The following is a 14,268-nucleotide window of genomic DNA, read 5'->3' as shown; positions in this document are numbered from 1 at the left end:
TCGTATAGTCCTTAAAAGTCAACTGACGTTTCGGATGAAAATATCGTCTCCATCTTCGAAGTCGAAGAGTAAGCCAAGCAAGAAACTATCATGAATAACGCAGCAATAAAATTTAGCTTTCAACGGACTAAGCGGTTTTATATCCCAGTTGATGAAACTCTTCTTAAGCTGCTCTGTGAGTAGTTTAAATCCTATATTTCTCGAGGTGTGACTACAGCCACAGCGCCTGAAGTTTAAGGCCTAGTTCTTCCTTTATCCTACAATCATTAATACATGGATTGTTTTCGTGTCGCGTATATTAAGATAAATAATTTCCATTTCATGCATCTTGTTGTGTTATAACATACAATTTCTTATTAAAACCGTCACAACATAACTACATTAAAGTCAGTGCCTAGTTTGGCTCTGCTACATTTTTCGGCTATTAAAAGCCATCATCAGGCAAATACATGGCTAACATATATACATAATAATATATATTTTTTTACGCCAAATATTTTAATACAATTAATATTATTGTATCCAATTTTTTAGTACTGCAGTTCGGTGGTGTATGAATTTGCCTGATGATGGCTTTTGGTAGCCGAAACATGTAGCAGAGCCGAATCTAGGCACTGACCTTAATGTAGTTGTGTTGTGACGGTTGTAATAAAGAAATTGTACAAGATAAATAATTGCTGACTTCACTTAATGTTCGTCTATTCTATGGGCACTACCGAGCAAGTTTTCTCAAGCGGTAAAGATTCTGACTTCTGTTCTGCAGGTGTCACGTTCGATACTCGGCATATAGCTCTGCACGTCACGTTGGGCGTTTTCTGGGTGAAAGCCGTTGAATAGTACGTTAGAAGGAAAATGTACGAGGCCAGGGTTTACGGACTGAGTCGGCTTCTTATGCCTGCCACTAGTAGGGCCATTATGCCAGCTCCAGATGACAGCTGTGGAGTGGATCGTTCGAATGATAAATAGCAGAGTAAAACCTGCCTCAGTGCAACTTTGTTCACCAGAAGTATCACATGACCTGAACTGGAGTTGAATCCGGGCCGTCGCTATTGAAAGTCAGGTACTAAGCGCCTGCGCCATGATTTTACTTAGTCGGTATCCATCTTCACGATTAACTTAACCCGTATAAATTTGTATGTCGATCGCCATGAATTTGTTTCCTCATGTCCCTTCATATCCACCTGGACACAAGGAAAGAACCTACTTATCTCCTTTTCAGGGCCGCTCCATAGCTCAAGCGGCTAGTCGCTGGCTTCTCACCGCGGCGGCCCGGGTTTGATCCCAGGTCTGGTCAAGTGGGATTTGTGGTGGACAAAGTGGCGGTGGGGTAGGTTATCTTAGAGTACTTCGATTTCCCCTGCCAATCTTCATTCCACCAACTGCTCCACAATCACCCTCACCTATCATCTGGGGCTGGTACAATAGGCCAGAAGTGGCCGCAGTACAAGGCATTTAGTCCCACCCCACTAACAATAAAAGAACTTCCTTTTCTCCTATACTGGTCCGAAGACAGCGATCAGCTCTATCGATTGGGCCCAAATGAGTAGACTTTTACCTGAGGACGGAGACAGAGTCCAGTCTCCGAATCGTTGTTATGAAATAGAAAACAGGACGACGGATACTTTGCAAAAACTTAATAATTGCGGTAAAAACCTTTTCAGCGTTTCTTTTATTACTACGTGGGCGCTAAACCCTTCTCTATGGACTCTTCTTCTCACCATGTGGCTACTGAAGAATTCTTCCACCGCCTCCTGTGCTGAACAAGGAGTTAATCCCTATTTTTATTAATCATGTTGTCGCTCCTTATTGGATAGCATCCCGTTCCGGCTTCGTCTCCAACTAACCGCCCACTGTATGATCTATATTAATGTACAGGGCTCAAACTTGGCGGCGGTCAAGCATACGGACGTACAAGTGACTAGGCTGCCGTTGTAGCGTAAGCTACGTAAGATAGGACATGATCTGCTGTTCTCTGACTGGACTGAAAGAGGTCATATAAATATTGTATGTACGTACATAATGTGTTCTGTTATATATCATACATATAAAAATTAAGTACTATGTACATACTGACAATTGACAGACTTCAATACATGTAAATCACTTATTCTGCTGACTCTGAAGAATTAGAGATCCGTCCTCTCATCAGAGAACGCGCCCCATATCGTCAAATCCGTAGCCGTTCAACAGTAATTAAAATCTTGTAATGAGCTCCATATGGGGCTTGAAACCAAGACGGACTGGCTGACTGACCGTCAGTCGTAACGCGACTCTGACTCCGTACTGTCTATACATGAGCTACCCAAACCCCAACACATTTGAAGTAGCAACTGTAATGTTTGCTAGAATTTCAGAAAACCTTTAATATTTTTCGCAGCCTATTTACGAAAGTTGAAGGCACACACATTTTAGAGTAGACGGCTGTTAACCAAACGTCATCGAAACTTGCTGGAGGACGGACAGACACATCTCCCCACTTTACAACTCTTGAAAGTAAATGACAAAGTCCATTTTGTGACTAACACATCTTACAGGTCCCGTGATGTGCTAATTGAACCATAAGAAGGTACTTAAGCCTTCATCAACAAGCAGCAAACGTCATGCTCGAGTGAACAGAACTCTCGCTTCTTACTCTGGACTTCCTGAATTCAAATCTCATTCCATGGGATTTTTTTTTCCTAACCCAATGGGAAAATATCAGAATTAAACTATAAATAAGACCACAAATATTCCTTTCCAAATTACGTTCAATGTATTTGACCCTACTTAAATTTATCAATCGAATAACGTAGTTAAATAACAAAAGATAATATTACATTGCAGCACTTTTCGCTCGGTGTCAATTAGTTTTTTACAGTCTCACGTGCAACACTATGTTCTATAAAATTTATTAAGGTAGCGTAGTTGGTTAAGGCACTATGATACAAGCCGGAAGGTCACGGGTTCAAATCCCGATGAGTTCATTGGATTTTTTTCAATTGACCTAATCCTTCCAGCCGCACTATGGCCCTGGATCGACTCATCCTCTAACAGAAATGAGTACCAAAAATTAATTAAATAATTTTCCTGGGGAGTAAAGCGCGGCCGGCGCGAAAGACTGACAAATTTACAGCCATCTTTGAGCAGATTGTCTAGATAGTGTGGGACCCTCAACTTCTCACAACTCTATGGGCCTTCACGGCCTCTTACAGGGATAGCTTTACTTTACATTTTTATTAACTTTACAATTTATCACTACATGTTTCGACCAAAGTGGTCATCATCAGGTGTTAATACTGGACAAGGAAGCTAATGTCTTCTGTTAAATTTAATTTAATTTAATCCGACACAGCCTGTAACCGACTCCCCTTGCACCCTCTTCTGTTTCTTCCTTCCTGCCTGCTATTTTCCTATCCGTTCTTGTTCCTTTCTCTCCTCCGAGGAACAGCTTTGCACTCCTCAGGCATTCATTTGGGATTTACATTTCGGGCAGATCATTCCCCTGGCCGCGAGACCGCCGGACTGAGACTATGGCGAGTGGGGTCGGGAGTTGAGTGTCTGCTTCCTAAATTCAGGTCCAGCCTGTGTTTCTAAAATTTGTTCTTTCGCCGTCTGTTTTGAATTTAGTTAACCCTCTGGTTTGTATGTTATGTATTTGTATGTTGTCTATTCCTGTATTGCGGGAAGATTGCCGTGTTCTTGTTTACTTGATATGTATCATTTGATTAATTATCCTGATTAATGTAAGAGCCCACTGTGTTTGTCACGGAAATGTTTCTCCTGTATCATCTGTATTTTTCAATTACACTCCCATTCGGCTTTACTTTTACAGTAGCACAAATTTTATTATTCCCTGTTTTTAAGGGAGCCGGGGTAGCTCAATCGGTATAGCGACTAAGGGCTGCACGACCGAGGGGTCAGACTTCGAGTCCCTGTACGGGCAAGAATTTTCTTTTTCTCCATGTCGTCCAGAGGGGTTCTGGGGCCCACCAAGGCTCCTTTCCAATTTAAATTGGGGTATCTTTCCCCGGGGTTAAAGAAGCCGGAGTGTGAAGCTGACCACTCACCTCCACTTAGTGCCGAAGTCAAGAAAATGTGGATCTATACATCCACTCCCCATACGCCTTCATGGCGTAGTGATTAATTGGTTAAGCACAGGGACAACTTTACCTTTTTATACCTTGTTTTTAAACCCGTGATCTCAAGTGGCGAGAGGGTTGAGGGATGGTAATGATTATCTGTTGCCCCATTTTTGTCTGCCCTTCCCCAGAACAAAACCTCGGTGTCATTACAATTTGACGGCTGCCTATGGTACGTAAAGAACACGATTTATACCGCATCGTTATGTGAAGATTTTATAAACCTCCCTGAACACAGAAGAAGTGTTTTGTGCTCATCAATCCTTGTCACACGAGGAAAGTGTGTGTCGGTTCACTAACTTAGGTGTTCTGTTTGCCGTCCTTGTTTATGTAACGACTTTGTTAGTAGCGTATACTATATAGTGTCCGATGTTAGGATGAGTAGTAAGTTATGTGTGCAATGAATAGAAAAATCACTCGTGACCTGATTAATGGCATTATCCCGAAATTTGTCTGGAGTGAATGAGTAAAACAACAAGTCTAATTGAAGATACTCGATGTCCTGGCTGAGATACGAAACGTGTAACTCCCGAACACAGTTCAGAAAAGTCACCACTTGACCCAGCTTGCTCGATGACTTGGTTGAAGGTTGTTGACTTGCTAATTAAATTTTTTACTTATCGTGGACCTATTTCTAAACAAAATGGTGAGCGAACTTAACGTGGCCAACTGTCACACTCCGGCTGTTACCTGCCTGCAAAACGATTTCTGCTCTAATACACGTATTTGAGGCACAAACGCGTCAAGATCGGAATTGTGCTTAGACAGGGACACTTCAGAATCTAGTCAGCATGTCAATAATTTATTTGCTTTCTCGATAACTCGGCGAGAAACGTGCTTCGGATCTACAAACAGATTCAACGATCAGTCAGTAATATATCTGTGTTTCCTGCTATGGTTATGACATCTTAGTGGCATGGGGATTCCTCGGAGAAAAGCAGACAATTACCTTCATGTGTCAGACTCCGTCTTGACAGGATGTCACTCAGAAAATTTTGAAACTCTCTGCCTGTGTGGAACTCCAATGCTCAATACCGTGTTCACAAGAATTCGCCAGAGATCCGTGTTTTGAGTCAGATGAATCCAGTCTACACCCTCATATCCTATTTCTGTAAGATCCATTTTAGTGTTAACCCCCTACTAACTCAGAATTTCCGAAGTCCCTTCTTTCCAATATTCCAACTAAAGTTTGTATGAATTTCTTATTTCTCAAATGAATGCTACAAGCCGGATGGTTGCGGGTTCAAGTCCCGATGAGGTCATTGGATTATTTTCAATTGACGTAATCCTACCAGCCGCACTATGGCCCTGGGGTCGACTCAGCCTCTAAGAGAAATGAATACCAGGGATATTCTTGGAATATTCTTGGGGGTAAAGGGCGGCCGGCGCGTAGGGCTGACAACCTTGTCGCCATCTATGAGCCGATTGTCTAGGAAATGTGGGAACCTCAACAACTCTCAACCCTATGGGCCTCCACGGCCTGTTACAGGGATAGCTTTACTTTACTCCTTGATGGTCATGCCAATAATATTTTCTGAGGCGTACAAATTATGACTCGCTTAATTATTTAATTTTCTGTAGATTTCTGTTATTGCTCCATCTTCTGTCCCGGCACCCTCCTTAGCGCCCTACTGTCAGAAACACTCAGTCTGTTCAGTTAGAGCAGTGTTCCACAACCGGTGTGCCGTCACAAGGTGAAAGGTGTGACGTGAAATTTTACCTATTATAAGAAATTAATTGTCGAATTTTATTCGTTTTATTTTATCCCAGTTACAGTGTTTCATATGCTTGTATTTTATTCTCAGCCACTGCACTAATTAAATAAGATGATGCTTGTTTATTCTTTATTACATGCCGCATATTTTATGTACAGTAATGTTGTATTCTAAGAAATTAAACGAAAATTATTTACTCACAGTTGTTATATCATAGTTTTCATTATTGATTTATTTATAATTTTCTCGCATCTACGCGGCTTCTTTGATATACTTGCCGCATGTTCTGTGTACGTGCTTTTCCCTAAAAGTGCAAGGATTAGCAAGGGTTTCCCTGTCTTTTAAAACGTTGTCTTGGTATTTGCCCCTGTTTGTTAGAAGTTAGAGCTCCTTCAACTTTATGACTTTCTTCCTGTAACGATGCACCCACCGATTCTTGGACATCATTTAAAATTATAAATATTTCAAAAATAAGTCGGTATATGTGTCACTTCTTCCGTCTGAAGAGTAGAGGTCCCGCGTCTTACAATTGTTTCAGTTCTATCACAGCTGTGCTCTGAAGTAATTCGAAAATTGTGGTTGCTAGTTAGTCTTGCTATTTTCTATTACTATTAGACTACTCTAATTTTTCAAGATGGATAAATTTCTTATACGGAGTGTTCAGTCCACGTGTGCAAGTAGTGAAAGCATTGAGCCCGAAAAAAAGAAACAAAAATTAGTACACGGGCAGTATAGTGATAATTACTTATCTCACGGGTTTTTTGTGTGTGGTGATAAAACGTGTTCAATCCCCGAATGTATCGTTTGTGGTGAAAAACTCAGTAATGCTGCTATGGTTAACAGTAAATTGAAACGACATTTGTCAACAAAACATTCTTCTCTATCAAGCAAACGTGTCAATTATTTTCGTAGCTTGTTGGAACAAAACAAAAGCAAAGAACGTTAGTGACTGCGACAGTACGTGTTTCAGAAAAAAGTACAAGAAGCAAGTTATAAGGTAGCCGAAATTATCGTAAAGGCCAAAAACCACACACAATAGCTGAAATGTTAATGCCTGTTTGTAAAGAGATGGTGAAAATAGTCCTGGGTTCAGAAGCTGCTAGTGAAATTTCAACAATTCCTCTCTCTGCTGAAACAACCAGTCGCCGAGTTGTTGATATGTCCAGTGAAATTGAAGCCATTATTAAGGAGAAAATCAACAGCAGTCAGAAGTTCTCGCTTCAGATCAACGAGTTCATCGATATTAGACGCCACGCAAAACTTCTTGCTTACATTCGATACATCCATGGAGATATAATTGCAACAAATTTCCTTTTTTGCAAAGAAGATCCCGAACGAGCCACCGGCGAAAAAGTATTTCTTGTCACTAATGAATATGTGTTACATAATGAATTAAAATGGAAGGATTGCGTTAGTGTTTGTACAGACGGAGCCGCTTCTATGACAGGCCGTGTTAAAGGGTTTGTAGCTGAAGTACGCAAAGTAAATCCTAACAGACGGAGCCACTTCTATGACAGGCCGTGTTAAAGGATTTGTAGCTGAAGTACGCAAAGTAAATCCTAAGATACGATGCGATCATTGCCTCATTCACCGCGAAGCCATTGTTGCTAAGACTTTGCCATCGTCTCTGAAAGTTGTGCTGGACGAAGTAGTAAAAGTCGTGAACCTCATCAAATCGCGGCCCCTAAATTCGCGGCGTTTTTCCGTTTTGTGTCAGGAAATGGAATCAGAACACACTACACTCCTACTACATACAGAGGTCGCGAATATTTGAACTTAATGAGGAGGTACGTGCATTTTGGACTGTTGAGGGGCATGAGTACGCGGATTTATTTGCAGATGATGAATGGGTATGTAAGTTGGCATATCTTTCCGATATTTTCGTACACTTGAATGAGCTGAACAGAAAGATGCAAGGTAGGAACGAAAATATTCTAACTAATATGGATACGATACAAGGATTTGTAAATAAGATGAATTTGTGGATACAGAGAATTACAGATGGGTCATTTGAGATGTTCCCGACTGTATGGACACTTGGTGACGGCAATAAAGTGGTGATGGACACAATTAAAGAACATTTAGATATGCTTCAGCAGAAATTCAATAAGTATTTTGGAGAGAGTGTACAAGATTTCGACTGGGTTCGTGATCCATTTGTTGCGAATTCAGAACATCTTCCGATTAATATACAAGAGGAACTCGAAGATTTAAAAGCAGACAGAACATTGAAACTAAAACTTCTTGAAGTGCCTTTGGATACGTTTTGGTTTGCAATAAGGAGTGCATACCCGGCTATCTTCGAGATGGCAGTTAATGTGTTATTGCCATTTTCAACTGCATATTTGTGTGAACTGGGCTTCTCGGCGTTAACTGAAATTAAGACATCATAGAGGGAGCGGCTCAAATCCATCGATGAAGAAATGAGACTTGCGTTGTCAACGATTCCACCACGGATCAATCGTCTGTGTACAGCTACGCAGGCGCAAGTATCACATTGAAGGCATGAGTAGAATTACTGTATTTACTTTAATAGTAATAGAAGTGCATTTTCTACACTCTACAGTGAATTAAAATTCATTAATTGTTAATAAATGCAAGAGTCGATTTCTGTTTAATAGTAATATTATAGTAATATGTTGATCACGTTACGTATTTATATTAATTGTCTGATATCATGCGTTTTTGAGGGGAATAACATTTTTGTGTGCCGCGTTCAGTCATGGATACTTCATGGTGTGCCGTGAGTAGAAAAAGGTTGCGGAACACTGAGTTAGAGGCATTTAAGATTTGAGATTTTTAAGACAGTGAGTGTACGGATGATGGTCTCTTGCTTGTGGTGCCGTATAGTACTATAGGTTGATACAACCTTTCAGAATAACATGGTGCCCCTAGGTTTAGGATTAGAATTTCGGCCTAGAAGACACAAGCAACATATTCTTCCGAAATATTTACATTCACCTACAAGACTGTATGATGTCAGATGACAGAAGGTGCCACTCAAACTTCATATATAGTCTCTATGCTTGGCTTATAGTGACAGACCATGTTTCATACCCATTATAATGCAGGCACTACATATTGTAGCATGCAGGATCATTGCTAGGCAACGACAGTGAAACAAACGAGACAAACAGCCGTCACTAGGCAGCCACCAGAGCACCAATGGACTGGCTGAGTAGCGATCATGTGGGAACCGCAACAAACATGAACGCAATAATTGTACAGCAACAGATAAACTGTTTTCTACTAGGTTCGTGCAAATTGGTTATAAGAAGGACATTGAAACAAGAATATTGAGTTCAAACGTGAACGTTTAAGAGCCAACATTAAACTAACCCTACATAAGGCACTAATCAGAACAGTAATGACTTATGCTTACCCCGCCTGAGAATTAGGTGGCAGACACCTACCACTTCAAACTGCAGCGCCTGCAAAACAAGGTTCTCCGCACCAATGTGAACACCGGTCCGCGATTTACATAAGGCTTTCAATCGTCCGTATGTATACGATTATAATAACAAAATTGTACAGGCAACAAGTAGAAGTCATGCAAAATCAAGAGAATGAACACTTTCGCAGCATAGGACAAGGCGAAGCCAGACATAGAAGATATAAAAGGCTTAAACTTGGCGGTGGTCAAGCTTATGACCGTTCAAGTGACTAAGCTGCCGTTGTAGCATAAGATAGGTAAGATAATTATGATCTGCTTAGCAAAGCTTGTACAGGCAGAGGACTTGTATATAGTGCAAAAGGAAGAATTTTTAGTATGTGAGATACGTACATTTGACGAAAGGCCAATCCTATTTATAACAGAAACCCATCAGAGATGATAATACATACGGACTACGACAGCAAGGGTTCAGTTGGAAAAAACATCCCTGGTCGTGAGTCTCAAAGGGCTTTGCGCCAAGACCAACTGATTGGCGGTAAACCGCCAGTGGTAAAGTAACTGATTTTGAGCAATAGTCAGTTGGAAGGAGCCACGAATCAGAGATGACTTGAGCCGGAAACAGAGGAATAGCCCTTGTTAGAATCCGTTACCAGGAAACATCTGGTAACAGACTTAGAACACTAGACTATGCGCTCTAGTGATCTGTAAAGTGTGGAAATCAGATATGGCGCTATAATTAAGTGTATTCACGAGTCGTGTGTTGAATTGGTCAATAAATCCATTCTCCAATCCAATCCCCCGTCGATAGTCACATTCTAACACGTGACAATATAAAGAACTTATAGTCGTTTGCTTTTGGAAACTTAATTTTTAGGCATCAGATTGGGTGAACATCTTTCTGACACAACTGCTGTCGTCACTAACATGCCATCAAGGGTAGGCATATAAGGTTGTTTCCTTTTCTGAGTAAAGAGACTTGGACATGGCTGTGCACGACTTTGCGATAATGCCCGAAAGTTTGACGCTGTAAAGCTATCTTTCCTTTTCAACGACGTCTTACTCTCCAATTCACACTTCATCCTGAATATTTACAGCCTGTCTAGGCACTTTAGTTTCTTGACACAAACTGTTTACTACTTTCAGTGGAATCTCTAATAAGATAAACCAAGTAATAACGAATCCATATCGGAATCCACTTTACTGCCTTTCCTCTTTAGCGCCTAACATATAGAAATCAGTGGAAAAATTATGTCACTGTGCAGGAATTCTTGAAAAGCAGTAATAAATAGCAATATGCTCTGTGGCCGTATTTTCTGGTATCACTGGCTTCAATGCAATTAGTTTATTCCCCTGCAGCCTTCATTCTCGTCAATTACGACNATGGAGGCGATACGTTCCTCCGAAACGTCGGTTAACACCACATATACACGGTGCCAAATCCCAGAAGACTGCTTTCTTCAATTACGACATTTGTTTTCTCAGCCTGAAGGAAAGTACTAGAACTGGTATTATTAAAAGGGAGAATATTTTGATCCAAATACACCAATATGAGGTCATTACGTGATGAGAAATTGCACTCAAATTGAAATAAATATACAGCATGTAATTGAGAGATGACAAAATGTATATAAAATTTTAGCCGGAAAATTTTGAAGGAAACAAACAACTTGGAAAGCCGATCACAATAGCCACGGGGTCTAAGGACGAACTGTCTTCTTCCGCTCAAACACTGGGATCGTGGATTCGAATACCCTTCAATGCATGGTTTTCTGTGTGTGTTTATTCTGTGTTTGTATCATTCTGTGGGTATGTTGAGGCCTTGCGACATGCTGATCCTCGTCCAAGGAGTCTTACCTACTGTCTATGGGATTAAAAGAATGGAAAACGGCCAAGGCCCAACAAAGGGCTGTAGAGCCTAACAATAATAATATTCTGAGACGTAGCCATGTATATCAGGATAATATTGAAAAATATCATAAATGAATCGTGTGTGGAAGTGCTGATTCCATTCATCCGGCTCAGGACAGAGGCTCTTGTAAACACGATAACGAAACTTAAGTTTCTGTAAAACGCAAGAATTTCTAAACGAGCTTCTTCATAGATTTCAGAGAAATTGAATACAGGCCTGCAACAAAGCGCTAGTAGATAATGCTTGTGGGAAAATAGGAGAGAGACATGTATCAAAATCTTTTGAAAATATTTCCAAAATATATACATACCAAAGGCGTGGTGTAAGTCAAGTCCGGTTAGGACATCACGTTTTATGCATAGTGCGATTATGCAGCACGTGCACTTTGGCCGAGCGCCACTGCCACGTTGTTGCTTGGCCAAGGACTGTTTTTGATATATTTTATAACAAAATATTTTACATTTCCGTTTTCGTCCACAAAGTTCACTCCAGGTTTGCAAAGTGTCTTTTCTTACACACGGTTCCCTAAATGCCGAGTGATGGAACTTACTGATATGGATAAAAATTTCGCATGCAAAAACAACAGAAAACAAGTCAACCACATCAGAGACTGCGTTAGCCTCTACTGATTCCAGTCGTAATTTGAAAGAGGTCAGTGGGTGCAAACGTCATGGTCATTTTGAAGATCAATTCACGGGTTTAAATCTTTCAAAGAGAGAAATATTTACCTTCGCTTGTGGGACGTGGAAGTTTCTGTACTCTGCGTGTGCTAAACTGAAGGAACACGTACGGATTAACAGTTCATCTCAGTAAGATTATAATTATTTCATCACATTTTCTATGTTTTCAAAGACTTCTCGCAGGAACTGAATCTCTATCACTATAATTTTACTGAAATTCTTCTATTTCTTCGCCAAATAGTCCACGTGGTTTGTTGAAAACTATTTTAAATTAATATTCTATTCTGAGTTAAAAATCACTCCACAGTTTTGAATGCAATATAACAATGTGATCGCTCTTATTGAATATTCGAATTTTGTTCGCATGTCTACAAATCCACACACAAAACAGCCTTAAGATTCCTCGCCAAATGTTCCATACACATTTAAATACTTTCAAAACGTCTGTAAGTAATTCATCGTGTGCTTCTACTTTATGAATCGTTGTGGTTATGCCATTGTTGCTTTCTGAACTGATATTGTAAAGTATTTAATATAATATTCTACAGGCCGTGTACGATTAATTTAGTTTCACTTTTGCATTGCAAGTTCGCAGTTTCCGCAAAATACTCAACACACAGAAATTTGTATATTACGCATCAATGATTTCATTTCTTTGATATAATTCCACAGTTGCAATTTTTGTTGTCACATTCAATGCGGTTGTTTCAGAAGTCCTGGAGGGTCGTCTGCATCCTTGCTGTCACATTCTGCAATGCTCACGCGTCCTCACGCCCGCCGGCCGGCACACACAGCTGCTGATTGCTCTCAGACGAACTACTGAGTGGAGAAGGCGAAACGGCCGTCCCCCTATCAGTGTCCTGCAGGTTGCATAATTCGCAGGAGTTACCTCGTTTGTAAGAGAGACTAAGAAGCAATGTCGTGCTAAATACAAGTACTGGCAAGAGGTTTGTCAATGACAACGCAGAGAAGATATTGCATATTTCTTCTGGCACTTCCACCTGTACGTGTTGTGTGTGGTTGACCAGAAAATGGGCCAGAAAGCGGATATAACATATAAGGCTCTAAGAAAATATTATATATCATATAAAATATTTCGTTTTATACTGAAAATAACGGAATTTCTTGAAAAGTTGTGCGAAAAATGAACTTCTCAGGAAGGATTTTGCTCTTCTGCGTTACTCTCTTAATACGTCAGTACTTAATGAATATCGGGAGCACGCGGTAGCGTAGTTGGTTGAGACACTATGCAACAACTCGGAAGGCCCGGGTTCGAGTCCCGATGAGGTGGATTTTTTTCGACTGACCTGATCCTTCCAGCCGCATTATGGTCCTGCGGTCGACTCAGCCTCTAACAGAAATAAATACCAGGAATCTTCCGGGGGGGGGGGCTAAAGGGCGACCGGCGCATAAGACTGACAACCTTACCGCCATCTGTGAGCCGATTATCTAAATAACGTGGGACCCTCAACGTCTCACAACCCTATGTGCCTCCGCGCCTGTTACAGGGATAGCTTTATTTAATGAATATCAGCATATGACACGAAATGTATTAACTTAATCAACCATGATGTTATAAACCAGTTATGTTTATTATTTCCAAATAGATTGTTTTATGTTACAATTAATTAAATCTAACGGAAAGAAGGAACATTTATACTTTCTCTCGATAAACTGGCCCCCCTATTTATGCAGAATTGTCCTGGGATATCTTCTAAATGTCTCTTTAATCAGATGTAAGACCTAGTGACACCAATCGCTTTGAGGAGGTTTCTCCTTTCCACAGAGGCAAGTGGTTAAGTTGAATTTCTCCTGACACGGCTTTATGAGTTCTGATGATAAACTGTTGAACACAGCGGACAAAAGTCTGTGGTCTTGAGGTGGACAAAAATATAAAGATTCCGACAATTGTGGATGTGTCCTCAGAACAGAAGCCCACTGCTTAAATATCAGAACCGTAGATACTTTTCCTCAGCTCTTAAACGCTCGTAACTTGTGCAATGGCGCCGCTTGTAAACTTAGTGTCACAGACAAGCACTCTTTTATATCAGCCCTTACAGACTCGTACGTCTGAATGTTGTCTGAGCACGGCTCGTGACGGTCTGTACCCCCACATTGTCGAGGGGTATTTACTGGGCACTCTTATAAATTTATTTTTGTGACGTGATTCTCGCCTTACATCTCTATTCGCATTTCATGATTTTCCAGAATTTTGTATTCCTTTTCCGTACTCCCATGTTAACATGTTAACTCCTGCTAATAAAAAAATTATTCAACCAAGCGAAGGGTTGAGACTGACACTTATATGAGTAGCGTCCAAAATGACGTCGTCAGAAATGTTGCTTTTCACAGGGGCCTTCACCTTGGTATTCCTCATAAGGCATTTCTTAAACATTTTAAATGCATTAATTACTACCTACTCGTTTATCATTATTCACAAATTACATTAATA

General features: G+C 40.5%; 1 protein-coding gene across 2 annotated transcripts in view; it reads right to left on the bottom strand.

The window, feature by feature from the left end:
- Positions 1-12,617, bottom strand: part of LOC111862047 (open rectifier potassium channel protein 1) — a 35,780-nt gene extending 23,163 nt beyond the window's left edge. The window contains exon 1 of one of the 2 annotated variants that reach the window (XM_023847113.2): positions 11,865-12,617. The gene's annotated coding sequence lies outside the window, so the exon portion shown is untranslated. The other variant, XM_023847114.2, reaches the window with a different exon arrangement.
- Positions 12,618-14,268: the final 1,651 nt, after the last annotated feature.

The sequence above is a fragment of the Cryptotermes secundus genome, unplaced genomic scaffold (assembly GCF_002891405.2).
Source record: "Cryptotermes secundus unplaced genomic scaffold, Csec_1.0 scaffold181, whole genome shotgun sequence".
Taxonomy (NCBI): Eukaryota; Metazoa; Arthropoda; class Insecta; order Blattodea; family Kalotermitidae; genus Cryptotermes; species Cryptotermes secundus.
The sequence above is the reverse complement of the archived record's forward strand: the minus strand, read 5'-3'. Positions and strand labels throughout refer to the sequence as shown.